The sequence below is a fragment of the Cnephaeus nilssonii genome (assembly GCF_951640355.1).
Source record: "Cnephaeus nilssonii genome assembly, chromosome: 5".
NCBI lineage: Eukaryota > Metazoa > Chordata > Mammalia > Chiroptera > Vespertilionidae > Cnephaeus > Cnephaeus nilssonii.
The window spans coordinates 10,465,363-10,480,822 of record NC_137076.1 but is presented as its reverse complement, the minus strand read 5'-3'; positions in this window follow the sequence as shown (position 1 = coordinate 10,480,822).

Genomic DNA, 15,460 nt, shown 5'->3' with positions numbered 1-15,460 from the left:
CCTCAGGGGAGGGAGGAGACCCGGTGATCAGGGGAAGGTGATGCCCCATCACACCTCTGCTGCTGCCACTGCTGGCAGCGCAAGCCTTGGCCGGCCCTGGGAGGCTGGGCAGCTGCCATCCAAAGCTTGCCTGCGCCTCGGGCTGGCCCTAGGCGGCTGGGGAGGCTGACGGGACTGGGGGACTCCGGAGGCAGGCGTGTGGAGCGGCTGGACCCGCCTGGGGGCAGGCCCGGCTGGGCCGCACGCCTGCCACCCCGGTGGGGCTGAGGGGACTGGGCACTGCCATATTTGAGGGCATAACAGTCAATTAGCATATTCCCTCTTTATTAGATAGGATTTGGGTAATGTGGGTTAGCTACCTATATAATAGGAAAAGCAAGTCTCTCCTCCACCCTCATGTCCTTTAATCCTTCTTGGATAGCTCTTTGCACAGTTGATTCTATTAGCGGTGAATTAAATATTTCAGGATCAGGACACGGAGGTGGAGGGGGACAGGAAGGCCACTCCTTCAGTTTTTCTTTCTGCTCCTCTTAGGAGCGGAGGGTGTAAGGGAAAGAGGTTTATCCTCTTTTGCTTCTCTAAAAGGTTCTAGCAAATGCAATACCATGCTCCACAAGGAGAAACAATATGGAGGCAAATTTTTCCCCTGCTGACGGGCTTTTTTCAAGTTCTGACCTACTCTTTCCCAACATTCAACATCTAATGTACCCTCGTCAGGAAACCAAGGGTTATGTTCTATAATAATGTGCAAAAACTGTAAGAGAGGACCTTCTGACACCTTAATTCCTTTATGCTTGAGCATGCAAGCCCAAAGTTTACAATAATATTTTTTCCCCTTTACTCGAATTCTGCCCCATTATAACCTGGCTGAATCAAAACATTCCCGTCCACTTACGGCCTCGACTTCGAAGCTGGCACAGGCTTTGTGTGTGGTGAAGTTCCCACCTTTCCAGTGAATTTCCACTTTTCCTTTTTCACTTTGTTTTTCGCTCCAGCGAATCTTCTTCTCCAGTATCCTGTTCGAGGTGCCAGAATGCTGCGACCTGCATGGCTAGGGTTCAGGATCTGAAGAAGGGGTCGACGCACAAATGGAAACATTAGACAAGAAATCTGAATTTAGAAGTCATTGGGGGGCAGGTGGAGACCTCTTTCTTGAAGAGGCACACTGAAACCTGGCCTTATCCGCTTTTTATTCAGTTTTAGACACACATCTTGCCCCCAGTAAAGCACGGCAGACAGGTAGCAGACAGACCGTCTCTAAGGTCGATAAAAATCAGTAAAGATCAGTAAGGTCCAGTAAACATTTACTTTGAGGCTACTAGGTCAGGAAGTTGCTTCGAGCCACCGCTATCTCAACACGAACAATGGTGCTTGGCGTTAGTCCTGCTAATTGTCCAAAGTCCATCGGCCTTCCACATTCCTTGGTGCACTCTCATGATAGTATTGGCAGTGGGTGGCTTCCCCCACATGGGTGAGTCCTTACTTTGCTGCAGCTCCAATTACCCCAACATAAGGAGAGATACCCTCATTGTCAGGTACCACCATCATGGTAAGACCCCTGCTCAGCCTACTGCAGCGGTTTTAAATAGGCCATGGGTCACCCTAGATGACTTGGCTCAGTGGATAGAGCCATGGCCTGCAGAATGAAGGGTCCTGGGTTCGATTCCATTCAAGGGCACATACCTGGGTTGTGGGCTCGATCCCCAGTAAGGGGGCATGCAGGAGGCAACCGATCAATGACTCTCTCTCATCATTGATGTTTCTATCTCTCCCTCTGCCTTCCTCTCTGAAATCAATAAAAATATATTAACAAAAATAAAAATAAATAAGCCATGAATCAAACGTTGCTGATCTCCATCCATCCAGTTCCCTCACACCCTCTTTTGTCTTCATACCCCCTCCTCCCCCCGCCCCCCTCACACACACTCTGCTGGGGTTTGTAAAATGGGGTCAGGATCTCTACTTCAACCAAGGGCAATGCTTCTGCTCGGCCCTCTTTCCCCACCCATCTCTGTCCCCAGTCCTGTGGGGTCTCTCCCTCCTCCCCTCCATCTAACTTGGTGGGCCCTGCTCTGCCCCCTCTTCCTGCGACCTCCTGTCTGCAGCCTCCCCCTTTCTCCCCCAGGGGCGGAGCTCCCCAAAGGCTGTGGGTGGGGGGTAGGGGAGCAGAGCGGGGCTGTGCTGGGTGGGCAAGGTGGTGCGGGTGAGGCAGTGTGGGTGGGGTTGTGCAGGCCATGCGGTGGTGCAGGAGCTGTGTGGGGCAAACCCAGGCAGGGCCTGGGAGGAGAGCTGGGGTGACAGGTCACGGGGAGGAGGAGGGAGGGACGTGGAGCCTGTCCCATGGGAGAGGCACCGGGCTCCTCGGCTGCCCCCACCCAGCAGCTTTTCTAGGCCCCTGCACAGCTGTCGCCCTCCGCCCCTCGCTGCCCCACCCACACTGCCTCACCGCACCACCTTGCCCACCCCGCACAGCCCCGCTCTGCCCCCTACCCTCCCCCCCCTCAGCCTTTGGGGAGCTCCGCCCCTGGGGGAGAAAGGGGGAGGCTGCAGACAGGAGGTCGCAGGAAGAGGGGGCAGAGCAGGGCCCACCAAGTTAGATGGAGGGGAGGAGGGAGAGACCCCACAGGACTGGGGACACAGATGGGCGGGGAAAGAGGGCCGAGCAGAAGCATTGCCCTTGGTTGAAGTAGAGATCCTGACCCCATTTTACAGACCCCAGCAGAGTGTGTGTGAAGAGGGGGGGGGGGGGGGCGGGTGAAGACAAAAGAGGGTGTGAGGGGACTGAATGGATGGAGATCAACCCTGCCCCCCTCTCTGCTGTGTCCCCGGGAGCCCGAGGCCGCCCCTTGGCCTTGGGCAGGCCCCCCCTGGCCCATCCCCCTGTAATGGTGCTCCCACTCTCCTGGAGTAGTTAGTGAAACTTAACGAATAAAAGGAAGCAGCTCTGAAGATTATAAATTGCGCACTGAGAATGCCACAGGCTGGGGAGGGCTGCTCAGTCAGTCCATGGCTCTCGGATCACTGGCTCCCACCCCGCTGCCTGCCTCCATCTGGGGCTCCGGCCAAACCCTGGGAGCTTCCTGACACCTCACTTTCCAGTCCAGCCCACCAGCGCCTGCAGCAAGCTAACCTACCAATTAGAGTGTCTGCCCCCTGGTGGTTAGTGCGCGTCATAGTGACTGATCGAGTGGTCAAACTCCCAGCGGAACTCCAGTCAAGGGGACAATTTGCATATTAGGCTTTTATTATATAGGATTGAGTTCAGAGAGGAAAGGAGAGGGAGAAAGAGAGAGAATATGATGTGAGACACATCGATTGCCTCCTGCACACTCCCCGACCAGGGCTCATGACAATGCTTTGTACTCAACCATGTTTTTGACGTGGCTCAGTGGTTGAGCATGGGCCCATGAATCAGGAGGTCAAGGTTCAATTCCTGGTCGGGGCACATGCCCGAGTTGCGGACTCCATCCCTAGTGTGGGGCATGCAGGAGGCAGCCAATTGATGATTCTCTCTCATCAATAGATGTTTCTATCTCTTTCTCTCTCCCTTCCTCTCTGAAATCAATAAAAATATATTTAAAAAAACAATGTTTTTGGCATCTACTCATATTGATAATATGAATGTCATTCATAGTGATATGTAGTATTGAAACATGTGCATTTTATTAGTACATGTCCATATCATTGGCTTTGTGGGCAGTTTTCCCACTAGGACACGCCTCTGCATCCGCAGGCAGTGCTGTGTGTGGGGTCAGCGTGTTTTCCCTTTTTTCAGGTAGTGCCTAGTGTCTTCCAAAATTACTTGTGTCAATGCCCACGCCATACCCCCCTTCCCCAAGGAGAATAGGATTTTCCCCACAATCTCATTAACATTTGATATTATCAAACTTATAAATTTTTTTTCCAACCTAATGGTTGGAAAATAAATCTTGTGAATATTTCAGTGGGCATTTTCTTGATTACTAGGGAACTCTCTTTTTAAACATGTTAGATAGATTTTATTTTCTAGAGCAGTTTTAGGTTCACAGCAAACTGTTCTCATGTCCCCCTGCCCCCGCACTGTTACTGGAAAGGGGACCTGGCCCTGAGCGCGTCTGCCTATGGCTAGCCAGTAGTTTGTAGGTGATTGACTTCGTGCAGGAAAGATTTCACAAAACAAGTCCAGGTAATTTTTAAAGGACGCTTATTAAAGCTGGGGACAGTGCAAGAAGGAAGGGCCTAGGACAGAAGAAGCAACAGGAGAGGGACTAGGAGGGGAAATGAGCCCAGGGGAGGCTGCTTTGGCTCACTAATGTTACCGGGGAAACGCCCGGGTGGGCTCGGCTGCCTGTCGCAACGTCCAATCACGAAGGCAGGGTTGAATCATATAAGGCGTTTATTGAGAAGGCCAGCCAACCAAGAAGACAGGTGCTTACAAGCATACAAAACCTGTCTTGACAGTAAGGTGCAGGGAACAGGATTATATAGGAAAAACGGGCTGGGGTGAGGTTGGGGACAGAATGCAATTGCATGCAGTCCTGGACGTGAGGAGACGTCAACCATTGCTCTTGGTTGTCAGGCAATGAGATGACGGCTTGGCTCCTGGTGGGGTCGGCTGGTCATGCTTAGCAGTTCTGCTTGCCTGTTGGGTACAGTATACATTGTCCCCAGTTGGATCATCTCCTCCGTCACGTTGTTCAGGATCAAAGGGAGTACGCAGGTGCACTGGCCCGAGAAAGGAAACTTAGAAAAGAAAAGAAACTTAACCCTCTGTTCCTACACGTATATGTATTTCAGAATTTCAAACTAATATGATTATCTTTCAGATGAACTCAGGTGCTCTGTCTATTAGATTATGAGTCCCCCCATCACTAAGGAGTCAGAGAAAAGGGGGCTTTGGGGACAAGGTCAGGGGGTTAGCCCGGGATGAGCTGCTGCTGTCCATTGCTCCCTGATTGTAAGCTTCATGGGGTCCCTTAGAGTTTAGGAGACACACGCCTGTAGGGGGAGAAGCGGAGGAAGGGAAAGGAGAGGGAATGCTCCCGGGAGGGAGACCGTGCACTCAGGGACCTGGTTTTTGAGCGTTTGTAAAGGCTGGGGTTTTAGGGTGATTTTGGGGAGGATCTCCATAGAACATGCATTCGTTTTATGCTGACGTACCGAAATGCGATTTACTCCCTTAGCTTCAGCTGTCCTTGGGTGTGGTTGGCAAATGGCACTAATTGGTTTTCTGCTATCTCCCCGAGTAGGGCCATTTAAGCTACTGTGGTTGGGAAGAAGTATAAACCATTTACTTTTTTATTTTATTTTTTTAGGACACAAAGTTCCCTTTAGTTATTCTTTGGGGGGAAGGGACGACACACTTCCGCTCAATTAAGAGAAACATTTCCATCAGCACAGAAGTCTTTTATTTTTCCCACTTCTCACCCCATGAATCACGGGGAATGGGTTCCAGCAGCTCAGGCTCCTTTCCGTTGGTTCTCACTGTGCTTCTCTGGGTGGAGCGGGCTGGCGCTTCAGTTGAACCAGGTACCTTTCTCTTGGGCTCCCTTCTTTCTCTGGTCATTGTCCTTCACACGTTCCAAGATGCTATCTCCGCTCTTAGCTTAATATGTTCAATACGTACATTAATTCTCTTGGCAAGAATCTTGCCCTTACTTTGCTTGTTCACAATGCCCACTGCATGCTGGGTGACACGGTATCTCTTCCAGTTTTGCCACGGTAACATTTGCGGGCACTACTTATTGAACAGCGCCCAATCCCTTGATGTCCACAATACCGCCTTTCTTGTAGATTCGCATGCATGTGGCCAAAGGAACAGCTCCATGTTTTCTAAAAGGCCTAGAGAACGTACAGTGGGTGCCTCTCCTCTTTCCCTTTGTGTCAGTCATTTTGGCGAATTAGCCTGTCGAACCACGGTCGCCGGGAGCCAAGTGCAGGGCCTACCTGGAAGATGGCAGTTCCAACCGAAAGGAATCATGGATCTTTTCATTGTCTCCATAGTTTTGCCTTTTCCAGAATGTCATACAGTTGGAACCATTCATTATGTAGGCTTTTCAGATTGGCTCCCTTCACTAAATAATAGCCATTTAACTTTCCTCTGTGTCTTTTCATGGCTAGATAGCTCATTTCTTTTGAAAATTATTAGTAAAGTTGCCATAAACATTCATGCACAGGTTTTTGTGTGGATGTAAATTTTCAGCCCCTTTGGGTAAATGCCAAGGAGCTTAGCTGCTGTATCATATCATAAGAATATGTTTAGTTTTGTAAGAAATCACCAAACTAGGCCTGGCTGGGTAGCTCAGTTGGTTAGAACTTCATCCTAATATGCCAAGGTTGTGAGTTCAATCCCTGGTCAGGCACATACAAGAATCAACCAATGAATGCATAAGTAAGTGGAACAACAAATCGATGTTTCTCTCTTTCTCTTTCTTTCTTTCTCTCTCTCCCTGCTCCTCTCTCTAGATTCAATAGGGAAAAAAAAACTTAAAAAAAAAAAAGATATTAAAAAAAAAATCACCAAACTACTTCTCAAAATGGCTATGCCATTGTGCATTCCCACCCAATGAGTGAGAGTTCCTATTGCTCTACATCAAGCATCTCAAACTCAAAGGCTAACACAGGCCAAGTAAACATGGTTTAAGTTTATGTTGGCCGCAAAAAAACAAAAGCTTCAATTTTCATAGAAACGTACGTTTGTTTTTATGGAGACATGTTGAATACAAAGAGCTGAAATAAATGAGTAATCGTTAACATAAAATAATAGAACATTTTAATAAAAATTAATATTTTGTCTTGAACATTAACTTACCAGACACTGAATAACTGCACAAATTAATAAGTGTAACGCAAATAAACTTATTTTTCTTGTTCTCCGAAAGCAAAATATTTCCTGTTTCGCACACCAAACAAGTCAGTCCAAGACTAATGATGTGGCAATTGGCTGCTCAACTATTCGCTGCTAGTATTAGTGGAGAGAAATGGTGCGCCAGCGCATAAGGTACGCAAGGGAAATGAATGCAACACGATTATAGTAATGTCATTAGTGCACGTTGTAGTTTGTTATTAATAATCTATAATAATAAAAGCGTAACATGCTAATTAGACTGGATGTCCTTCGCAACGACCTTCCGGGCGAAGCTGGGGCTGTGAGAGAAGCCTGGGTCCCGAATGCCAGAGGGAAGCCGGAGCTGGCAGCTGGGGGAAGGAAGGCCTACTCTTGCACGAATTTTGTGCATTGGGCCTCTAGTTATGTATAACAGGATATTGTAAAAATTAAGTTATGAAATTTTCATTACAATGTTTCTTACATACCGTTATGTTGGCTGGCCCGCAAAAATATTCGTTGTGAGCCACATCCGGCCCGAGGGCCGTGAGTTTGACATGTTTGCTCTACATCTTTGCCAGCATTTGGTGTTGTCAGTGTTCTGGATTTTGGGCCATTCTGATAGGTCTGTAGAGGCATCTCATTGTGTGTTTCTTTTTTGTGTGTGTGTATGTGTGTGTTTCTTAAAAATATTTTTATTGATTTCAGAGAGGAAGGGAGAGGGAGAGAGAGAGAAACATCAATGATGAGAGAGAATCATTGATCAGCTGCCTCTTGCATGCCCTCCACTGGGGATGGAGCCCGCAACCTGGGCATGTGCCCTGACCAGGAATCGAACTGTGACCTCCTGGTTTTTAATTTACATTTATTTCCCTGATGGCATATGATGTGTGATGACATATGTGTTTTCATATGCTTATTTGCAATCTGCATGATCTTTGGCCCATTTTCAAGTTGGGTTGTTTGTTTTCTTAGTGTTGAGTTTTAAGAGTTCTTTGTACCAGTATATCTTAGATAACAGTTCTTTATCAATGTCTTTACCAAATTTTTCTCCTAGTCTGAAACTTCTACTGTCTTTCCTCTCTTCTTCTCTCCCTCTCTTTCCCTCTCTCTGGATAATGTCTTTCACAGAGCAGAACAAATTAATTTTAATAAAGTGGAGCTATCAATTCTTTCTCTCACGGATTGTGCCTTTGGTGTGATATCTAAAAAGTCATTGCCAAACCCAAGTGCATCTAGATTTTCTTCTCTGTTATCTTCTTGGAGTTTTACGTTTTGCATTTAGGTTTGTGGTCCATTCTGAGTTCATTTGTGAAGAGTGCAAGGTCTGTATCTAGATTCATTTTTCTTTGCCTGTGGATGCCCAGTTGTTCTAGTACCATCTGTTGGAAAAAACTATCCACCCCCCCCTTTGTGTTGCCTTTGATCCTTTGTCACAGATCAGTTGATTATAATTACATCTGTCTGTTTCTTGGTGCTCTCTCTGTTCCACTGATCTATTTGTCTGTACTTTTGCCAGTATCACCCTGTCTTCATTACTGTAGCTTTATAATAAGTCTTGAAATTGTATAGTGTCAGTCCCATTTTGTTCTTTTCCTTCAATATTGTGTTAGCTATTTTGGGTCATTGTCTCTCCTTATAAACTTGAGAATCAGTTTGCTAATAACCACAAAATAAGTTTTTGGGATTTTGATTGGAATTGCATTAGGTCTATAGATCAAGTTGGGAAGAACTAACATCCTGTCAGTATCAAGTCTTCTTATCCATGAACATGTAATATTTCTTTTAAAATTTTTTAAAAAAAATACATTTTATTGCCCTAGCCAATTTGGCTCAGTGGATAGACCGTCAGCCCGAGGAACGAAAGGTCATGGGTTCAATTCCTATCAAGGGCATGTACCTGGGTTGCAGGCTCGATCCCCGACCACGGTTGGGGTGCGTGCAGGAGGCAACCAATCAATGTGTCTCTCTCACATTGATGTTTCTCTCTATGTCTCTCCCCCTCCTTTCCACTCTCTCTAAAAATCAATGGAAAAATATCCTCCAGTGAGGATTAACAACAACAAAAACATACACACAAAATATGTTTTTTATTGATTTTTAGAGAGAGAGGAAGGGAGAGGAGAGATAAAAACATCGATGAGAGAGAAACATCATCAATCAGTTGCCTCCTGCACCACCACCACCCTCCTCCCCTGTCGTCCCCCCCGCCCCCTTACCCTCCCGGTTGCCACTGGGGATAGAGCCCTAAGCCTGGGCATGTGCCCTGACCAGGGGTTGAACTGATGACCTTTGGTTCATGGGTTGATGACCTTCTGGTTCATGGGTTGATGCTCAACCACTGAGTCACACTGCCAGGCTGAATATTTCTTAAAATTTTTTTTAAAAAATTGATTTTAGAGAGAGAGGAAGGGAGAGAGATAAAAACATTGATTTGTCATTTCGCTTATTTATGTATTCATTTGTTGATTTTTGTATGTGCCCTGACCTATGATGAACCCGCAACCTTGGTGTATGGGAACTATGCTCTAACCAGCTGAGCTATTAAGCCAGGGCAGACTATGTCTCCATTTATTTAATTTTTTTTACTTCTTTCATCAGAGTTTATAGTTTTCCTGATGTAGAACTTGTACATATTTTATTAGATTTATGCCAAAGTATTTAATTTGGGGGAGGGGTGCCAATGTAAATGTATTGTGTTTTCAATTTCAAATTCCACTTTTTAATTGCTGGTACATAGGAAAGTGATGGACTTGCAATGTTGCTATAGTGGTTTATTAGTTCCAAGAGGTTCTTTAGGTCAAAAATTTTTTGAATTTTCTACATAGACGATCATATCATCTAGGCACAAAGTTTTATTTCTTCCTTCTCAATCTGTATCCCTCCCCTTTTTTTGTCTTATTGTGTTAGCTAGACCTTAAGTAGGAACTGGAAAGGCGTGGTGAGAGGGGACATCTTTGCCTAGCTCCTGATCTTAGTGGGAAAGTTTGCGTTTCTCACCGTTAAGTATGATGCTAGCTGTCGAGTGTTTTGGGTAGATGTCCTTTATCAAGTTGAGTAAGTTCACCTCTATTTCTAATTTACGGACTTTTCCCATGTTTGTATTTTTTTTTTAATTGTAGTAAAAATACACATAACATAAAATGACCATCTTAACTATTTTTTAAAATACGTTTTTATTTATTTCAGAGAGAGAAAGGGAGAGGGAGAGAGAAACATCAGTGAGAAACATCAATCAGCTGCCTCCTGCATGCCCTCTACTGGGGATCAAGCCCAAAACCCAGGCATGTGCCCTGACGGGGAATCGAACCACGACATCCTGGTGCATGGGACAATGCTCAACCACTGAGCAACAACAAGCAGGCACCATCCTAACTATTTTTAAGTGTCCATTTTAGTAGGGTTCAGAATATTCACATTGCTGTGTAATCTATCTCAAGAACTCTTCATTTTGCAAAACTGAAACTCTCTACCCATTAAATAACTTTCCATTTCTCCCTCCTCCAGCCCCTGGCACCCACCATTCTATTTTCTGTTTCTACAAAGTAGAGTCCTGTAGGGACCTCATATAAGTGTAATCACACAATATTTGTCTTTTTGTGTCTGGCTATTTCATTTAGCATAATGTCCTCAGAATTTATCCAAGTCATAGCATGTGTCAGAATTTCCCTCCTTTTTTTTTTTTTTAAAATTTCTTTATTGATTAAGGTGTCACATATTCGTCCTCATCTCCCCATTCCCATCCCACACCCCTCCCCACGGATGCCCCCACACCCCTGTTGTCCTTAACCATTGGTTAGGCTCGTATGCATGCACACAAGTCCTTTGGTTGATCTCTCCCCCCTACCCCCACCCTCCCCTACCCTCTCTCTGAGGCCAGATAGTCCGATCGATGCCTCCTTGTTTCTGGGTCTGTTCTTGTTCATCAGTCTATGTTGTTCATCATTTCCCCTAGATGAGCGAGATCATGTGTCACTAGAAATATACTTATAAGAACTGAATGTGAGATGAGCAATAATAGTTATGCTGACAGGCAAATGAATCAGTCTGTAGTGAGTTTCTTTCTGGACCAACAGTTCTTTTGAGACCCAATTTCAATGTCCACCAGTTCCTCATGTGTACATGTCGGCACTGACTTTTCAGCTCTGGATGGTGGACAAATGGTGGCAATGCAGGTCCGACTCCCTCTGGTTTGGTCTCGCCCGGACCCAGGGGCACGGGTTCACCCGGACTCAGGGGCGCGTGGCCTCACCCGGACCCAGGTGCGCGCGGCCTCACCCGGACCTGGGACCCAGCCTCACCCGGATCCAGGGGCACATGGCCTCACCCGGACCCGGGTTCCAGCTTCACCCGGACCCAGGGGCGCGTGGCCTCCCCCGGACCCAGGGGCGCGTAGCCTCACCCGGACCCAGGGGCGCGCGGCCTCCCCCGGACCCAGGGGGGCGGCCTCACCCGGACCCGGGACCCAGCCTCACCCGGACCCAGGGGCACGTGGCCTCCCCCGGACCCAGGGGGGAGGCCTCACCCGGGCCCGGGACCCAGCCTCACCCGGATCCGGGGGCACACTGCCTCACCCGGACCCGGGATCCAGCTTCACCGGGACCCAGGGGCGTGGCTTCACCTGGACCCGGGACCCAGCCTCACCCGGATCCAGGGGCGCACGGCCTCACCCGGACCCGGGATCCAGCTTCACCGGGACCCAGGGGCGCGTGGCCTTGCCCGGACCCGGGGGCGCACGGCCTCACCTGGACCCGGGACTTCCCTCCTTTATAACACTGAATAATTCCATTGTACTTAACCATGTTTTTAAAATTCCACTATCAACATGTTGGCCAATTCAGCACCAACAGGAGTCCCCAATTTGTGATACAGTGAAGAAGGAAACTTTATTATGTGTAAAACAGTTCAACTGTGATGCAGCAGAGCTGTGAAAACAACAGGGCTGTGAGGCAGACCTGGGGTCAGGTAGCCCTGGGGTCAGGCCCCTCTGTCTGGCTAGACCACTCTTCCCTGTGCCTGTCTGCTCACCTCTCATCTCATCTCGTGATACACCTTTAGTGTTTCAGCTCAGCCAGAGAAATGCAGCCCTCAGTGGAAAGGGAAAGTAGGCTCCCTAAGCCAGAGGGGAGCTGGCTTATATATACAGAAGTTCCTGCCCTGATCCCTGATTGGTCAATTTTCATGCAAACGAGGACTCCAAATCCTAGAAGTTTGATTGGTCCAAAAGGTACTGCCCTGATTGGTCAGAATGGAGCCACTATGATTGGTTGGTGAAGAAGCTGATGGGGGGGGCGGATATAGCTGCACAGCTCAGATTGGATGGGGAAAGCCTCAGTCATATTGGTTGACGTAGGATTCCAGGAACTCCTTTATAAGGGCTGGCTCAGATGGCAGAAATACAGTGCGGACAGTTCAGTGTAGGCTTTTCCCTGAAGTGGTTAGTGTGAGGGGCCCCTGTGTAGAAATGGCTACTAGGCCGTTTTGTTTTGTTTTTGTTTTAAATTTGAGCCCAGTTAGCTACTGGATGCTCACCCACCCCCCCTTTTTTTTTTGTTAATCCTCACTTGAGAATATTTTTTCCATTGATTTATTTTTAGAGAGAGAGGGAGGGAAGAAGGAGAGAAACATTGATGTGAGAGACACATCAATTAATTGTAGGATGCAGGATTGAACCGGTAACCTTTCGGTGTGTGGCCCATGCTCTAACCATGGAGACACATCAGCCAGGGCCCCAATGCCCTTTTAAGGAGGTATGTTCTTTTTTAGGTCCACACACTCCTGTAATTTGCCTGTTCATATCCTGTTTGTCCCTTTACTTTCGGTTGGCTCTTTTTCTTGCTGATATTTAGGTTTATTATTATTCTTAATGGAATGCTTTGCTAATTTGCGTGTCATCCTTGTGCAGGGACCACACCAGTCTTCTCTGTATTCCAATTTTAGTATGTGCTGCCAACGCGAGTATGGGAGTTCTTTCTTAAGGCTCACTCGAAAAAAAAAAAAAAAAAGCCTCCCTACCCATTAAAATTATTTCATGTAGTAGCACATGCTTTTTTAAAATCCTCACCCACTGATATATTTTTTGTTTTTAAGAGAGGGAGGGAGGGAGGGGGGGAGGGAGAGAGAGAGAGAGAGAGAGAGAGAGAGAGAGAGAGAGAATTTCCTTCCATAGGCATCCTGACCTGGGATGGGACCTGCCAACTTTAGGTGTATGGGATGACATTCCAACCGAGCCACCAGGCCCGGGCTGTGTTTCTTTTTTTATGGCTGAATAATATTCCATTGTGTGGACGGACCACAATTTGTCCATTCACCGGTTGATGGGCCGTGGGGTGGTCTCCATCTTTTTGGCTATTATGAATGGTGCTGCTGTGAACATTCATGCAAAATATTTTGAGTCCCTGTTTTCAACTGACTCATATGTAACTATTTAACTTTTTGAGGAGCTGCCAAATTGTGTTCCACAGTGTTAACCATTTTATATTCCACCGGAATTCCATTCCCCTGCTTCCCCAGATCAAAGGTAACGTATCAGTCTTCTGAATTTTCTGTGTATATTTTCTTATAGTAGTATTCCCCTACCCACAGTTTTGCTTTCTGAGGTCCGTTACCTGTGATCAATTGCTGTACAAAAACATTAAGTGGACAACTCCAGAAATAAACAAAACACAATATACAGGGTATTACCCAAAAATGTACACACACTAACCGCTGATAGCTCAATTTTGAAAATGAAATGCATTTTAATAAACACAGCTTTTATAATTATTCCAAGTGTGTGTATATGTTTGTGGGGAACACCATAAACATAGGATTTGGTACAATCTGTGGCTTCAGGAATCTGCTGGAGATCTTGGATAAGGGGGGACTACTGTAGTTCTATTACAGACATTTATGCCTAAACAATACATCATTTTAAGATGCTCTGAACTTTATAAAATCGTCAACAATTTTACATGGTTTTCCAAATGATGTACCAGTTTACACTGTCCCCAGTAATACCCGATTCTTATTGATCCCCACCTTCTCCAACACTTGCTTTGTCCAATGTCTTTATTTTTGCCAGTTGAATGGGTCTAAAATGGTATCTGTCTTGCTTGGCATTATCCTGATTTTGAATGAGATTGAGTGTGTCTTCATGTGTTTATTGGTCATAAATGTCTTCTCTTCTGTAAGTGTGCATTGTGCCTTTTTTCCTATTTTCTCCTTAGGTTGGTTGTCCTTTCTTTATTGATTTGTAGGCACCCAAGGGAGCTCTTGATGTCTCTTTGGAGAGAAAGGTGAAATGCACCTGTCCTGCCAGTGAAAGCCCAGCTCCCCTCAATGGCGTGTGCCATAGCAGCTCCCTTTCCCTGCAAACATCACCACCAGAGGGCGCTGTCACTTTCGCCAGGATAGCTGGTGAGAAACAATTTGTCATTTTCATCTGCACTTTTAAAAAAAATGTTGAGCATCTTTTTTATTTGCTTCAAGGCCAAATTGCACCTTTCTCCTCTGAGTAACCTGTTCATCTTCCCATGCCTCCCTCATCCGAGGATCTGCTTTTCTCTCTCAATATTTACTGGAACATTCCTATTTGATAACCCTTTTACACCCCGGTTTTTCCCTCTTTGCCATTTCTCTATTTCCCCCCCCCCCCCCCCAATATACTTCCTCCTCACAAATCCTGACACTTCATTCATCCTCTCTCCAGTGCATTTCCCTCCCATTACCCCAATGTCCCTTGTTCCCATACCCCCACCCCTCTCCTATGTTCTTCCCACTCCCATCTTTCTAGTCCCTCTTTCCATCATCTTAAACACCTTTTCTCTTGAATCTCTTTCTTCTCCCTCCACCCTTGTCTCAGTGGAGACAAAGCAGAGAGACCTTCCCCCTCTCTGCCACGTGTCCCCACTCCATTCTCTCCTGTTGGTTTGCACAGAAGACAAGACTGCATGCCTTCTCTCTTCTGGCCTCTGCCTTCCTGCTCCTGTCCCTCAGCCCAGTCTTGACAGGGTGTCTTCCCTTGCCTCTCCTGTCCCTCTCCCACGGCCCCCTCTCCCAGCCATTTCTTCTCCCAGATCTGTTCCTCTTTGACCGTTCTCTTCCCCTCTCAATGACTTGTCCTCCATCTCTAACCCATCTCCTCTCCCCCTTGTCCCCACACAGTGCCCTCCTCTGCCATTTCCTACTTCTTTAGTTTCTACCACCCCTCCTTTTTGTTCTCCTGAGGGCAGCATGTTCTGGCCCTGCATGGGGCCGGGCTGGGTATGATTTCGGGGTATGGGACACCGCCGGCCTGTCTCAGCTGGGGAAGAGGGGGCACCTTCCTGCAGAGCTCTGGAAGAGAAAGTGACCTCACCCAGGCTGACCCTGGGGAAGCCCATGGGAAGCCCCACTTGTGGGCCCTATTTTCCTGTCTCCAGGGAGGCCCGGAGGACCATGAGGGTGGGGCTCTGCCAGCACTGAGCAAGAGCTGCAAGGATAGGTATGAACCACCCCTTCGCCCTTTTGCTTGGCCTCTGACCTCTGTGACCTCCAGCTGTAAGCTGGGTAAGTAGCTAGCTGAAGGCTGCTCTGGGTGTCAGGAAGTGGCTCAGGCTCACGAGCTGCTTGTTGTCTGGTTCTCGCGGGACTGGGCGTGTGTCTTGGGGTGGCAGTGAGTGTCCTGTCAGTGGG